Raw genomic sequence first — 4,406 nt, forward strand, 5'->3', positions numbered from 1 at the left:
TACACGCCTCTTATTTCACATTAATTTCCGGAGCAATTATTTTTCCTCCTTGTCGCTCTCCTAAGCCTCGCATTTAACGAACCGCCCCTCTACCTTTGTCGGAGCTGGTTAGCCGGCCTTCCGCGCCGTCGTTGCTCGCCCGTCCGGATCTTTCGCGAGAATTTAACTTACGTCGAATTTACCTACCGGGGTGTGCGCCGAAGATCGGAGATAGCTCGAATACTATCAAAATTTGGTTCGCTCACGCGGGCCTGGCGCCCAAAATCCGCTTACATCCGCGGAAGACGATTACTTTAACATCTGAATCACCTGTATCTCCGATCGGAACGCGAGATTCTGCTCGACCCGGACGTGCGAACTCCCGACAATATTGCCTCGCACCTACGCGTGCGGTCGCAATACATATAAATAATAATCTGTTAGCATGCTGTCTTAACTAGCAGACACTATTTCCTAAATGTTTTTGAATATTATATTAAATAATTGTTTTAAAAATGTTATCTGGTAGTTGACGATTTAAATAAAATGTATTTTTATTTGATCACATATACCTTTATTTAATTCTCTTTTTACAATATTTTCAGGTAATGTAGAAAGGAAGGTTATTATACAGGCTATTAGAAAGGAAGGTAACTTTGTATATAATACTAGCTTGCAATATAATACGGGAGAATTAATAATATCTCGCAGACCTTCAAACGAAAATAAACTTGCATCATATTATGTCTGCTGCCCAAAGTGTAAGGGTTATTATACAAAAAATAATATAAGGCATCACTTTCAAGACTGTAATAAAAGAAGTATTGGCAGACAAGTTCTAGTACTTGGTAGAAAAGTGCAAGCACGGATACACAGTAAAGCTAGTGATATGGTTAGAAAAGTAATCTTTCCAATTTTGAGAGACGATGATGTCAACAGAGTAATAAGATATGACGAATTAGTGATACTTCGTGCAAATACATTATGTAGAAAGTTTAAGAATCAGCGCCACCATGAAATGATAAGAGCAGAATTAAGACTTCTAGGTCGTTACTTGATTTCCATTAGGAAATTTAATTCAAACGCATGCATTTTAGCTACTAGAGATGTGGCTCAATTTGATGAAAATACTAATAAATTTAAATCGCCATCTGTTGCTACACGACTTGGTACGCTCTTGAAAAAGTTGGGAGACCTATTAGCTACTGAATATATTAAAAGAGATGATAATGAAGGTTTAAAAAATGTAGAAAATTTCCTCAAACTTTGAAAAAACTTCTGAAAAAAAATTATGGAACAACAATAAATAGAACAGCCGAAGAAACTGTAATACAAAATAAAAGGCATGCAAAATATGAATTACCAAGTATAGAGGACATACAGAAACTATATAATTACTTGAAAGACAGAAGAAATATTTTATATAGTGAGCTTTCTAAATCGTTCAATTACAATACATGGTTAGAATTATTAAAAGTAACGCTTATTTCTGTGCAAGTTTATAACAGAAGAAGATCAGGTGAAATACAAACAGTCCTTATAGAGGATTATAAATGTTATAAAAGTATTGGAGAACACACAAATCCAGAAATATATGGTTCATTGTCACAGGCTGGAAAAGAGGTAATAATTATTTTTTAAATAATCGATCATTGAATCATTCTCTACACATAAGCTTTTTTACACATATATTTTGATTTTTCTAATAATTTATATTTTTTCTGTATGTTTTATTAGTTTTCGCAAAGATTCGATTGATTTTTTAAATGTATTCCTAGATAATTTATTATCATTTATGTGTTTTTTGTTCCCATCATTATAGGCTATCAAAAAATTCGTTACATTCGATATTAGAGGTAAATTAAGTCGTACAGTGCCTGTGTTGTTACATTGGTCATTACAAAATTGTATCGAATTATTACTGCAACATAGATCAAATGCAAAAATAGAATCTCAAAATTCTTTTCTTTTTGGTATTCCTGGATGTGACAAACATCGTTATAAACATTTAAAAGCATGCGAACTTATAAGAGACTATTCATCGAAATGTGGAGCATCAAAACCTCTTACTTTACGGGGCACTAAATTACGAAAGCTTATCGCCACAAAATGCATTACACTTAATCTCACAGAATCGGAAGTTACAGAGTTATCGAACTTTATGGGTCATGACAAGAGTATACACAAGTCGCATTATCGTCAATCAATTCCTGAATTGGATATTCCAAGATTCTCTCGACTTTTAAATATTGCTATTTTTAATAATGAAGACGACGATGACGATGAAGAAGAAATTGAGCAAAATCTTTTTACGGAAAGTTTAGCTGAGCCACACGATTTTTCTAATTCCAATAACATTGAAATTAATAATAATACATTATCGATGAAAACATCACGGAAAAAACGCAAAAGCAGTAAGTACATTCTATAATAAACAATTCTTTTTATGATGCAATATTATTCATTTCCCTGTTGTACTTATAATATATTAATTATTTGTAATATATTCACAGCTATAAAAGATTTTATAAATATTAAAATAACCAAATTTTTTCACATTTATTTTAAGTGATATAGCTCTGCAATAACCTTATTTCCTTTCTTTCAAATATGTGTGTGTGTGTGTGTGTGTTGTGTGTGTGTGTGTGTGTGTGTGTGTGTGTGTGTGTGTACGTGCGTGCATACATGCGTGTGTATTTGTTTTAACATTTGCACATATGTTTTACGTAAATAAAGAGTTGTACTAATTTTTATAATAAAATAATAATATAATTTTTTAGCATCTCCATTTGGTTCAACAAAAAGAAAGCGTTGGAATCAAGAGGAAACTCAATTAATATTAACAAGTTTTCGTCAAGAAGTAGAAAATTCATGCTTACCTTCTGGAGGAGACATTGAAAATTTGAGACAAAAACATCCGTGTCTCCAGAATCGCACAGTGCCACAAATAAAAACTTGGCTTCATAACATAATTACCGGAAAAACAAAAATGCCAAAGATTTATTAATATATTATTCCAAAAAGCTAGTTCTACATTAGTTGCATTGCAGCGTCGCAAACGTTGAGATCTAGTTGTAATCCAATTAACGTCAAGCTACCTCAACGTTTCCAACTAATGTAGAACTTAAATGTTTTTAAAAGATTTTCAGATTTTAACTGTTATAAAATTAGTAACATCAGGAAAAGGATTTAATTTTCGTTTTGTTTGTAAACATTTCATTTTCTTAATTTCTTAGTTTATTAATATATAAGCAAAAAAACATCCAGCTTGGCTCATTAACCTCTTTGTTATTAAATTTGAATTTTATTATTAATAATATACCATGTATTCTACAAATTCTCTCTCTCTCTCTCTCTCTCTCTCTCTCTCTCTCCCTCCCTCTCTTTCAGATATTAAATTTTCACATTACAAAGATACATAACTAATTTTATTTTTATTTTATAACGCATGAGTAATTTAATAAATAAAATAAATTACTGATTTGTAGTGCCGTACCTTTTTCATGCAAAAATCAGTGTATCGCCCTGTGGAAATTCTGATAAAATAGTGCATTTTTCTGTCGGCGATTTCTTCATTTGGAATCGGTTGAATTTTGGCAGTTTCTGCGTTCTCCCTCTTCCCGAAATCATTGACCATATAATCGCTCGGTTAAGATTGTAAGATTGCCACGTACGATAACAGGATATCGCCGTAAAAAGGTGTCAGATCGAATCCTAAGTAACCCTGAAGTCTTATGTAGGACGTCGTTAAAGAAGCTTTAAAAGAAATTTTTAATTAGTTTTTTAAATTTATTTTCTAATAATTTTATCGAGAGCTAACAAAATCCAATAAAATTCCGATATAAATTTATTCGTACGTGTGCTAAAAGTCTGGAAATGCTAAATAACTTTTAAAGGACTCGAAGTATAGGATTGAAACTTATAGGGATCATAAAATTTATCATTTATTTCAGAAACATCTTAACATTTCCATAATAAAGGATGGGGAGGGGGAATCGAAAAATTTTTGCATGTATCATCAAGTGAAGGTTCGTTTTAAAAGACGTTTTCCGAGACGAAACACGATGTGACCGAAGAGTGTTAAGGTGAGTTTTTCCGACATTAAACTGAGAAATGGTAAATTTTATAATATCAGGATATACCTGTCCCAGTATATAAATCCCAGTACATAAATTGTCCTATACTTTGAACCCTACAAGTTATTTGTGCATTTCCAAACTTATGGTGCATTTGTATTAGATCACATAAAAATAAATATTATGTATGTTATGAAATTATATGTTAATAGATTTAATTTAACGGAGAATAGATATAGATCAAATTTATTTGTTATTTAATTACTATTTCTCTGCAAAATTTTATATATTTATTTTAAATATTATTTATTTTAATATTAGAACCTATACATATGAGAATGAAACATATTA

The sequence above is a fragment of the Wasmannia auropunctata genome, unplaced genomic scaffold (genome assembly GCF_000956235.1).
Source record: "Wasmannia auropunctata unplaced genomic scaffold, wasmannia.A_1.0 LD336092.1, whole genome shotgun sequence".
NCBI classification, from domain to species: Eukaryota; Metazoa; Arthropoda; class Insecta; order Hymenoptera; family Formicidae; genus Wasmannia; species Wasmannia auropunctata.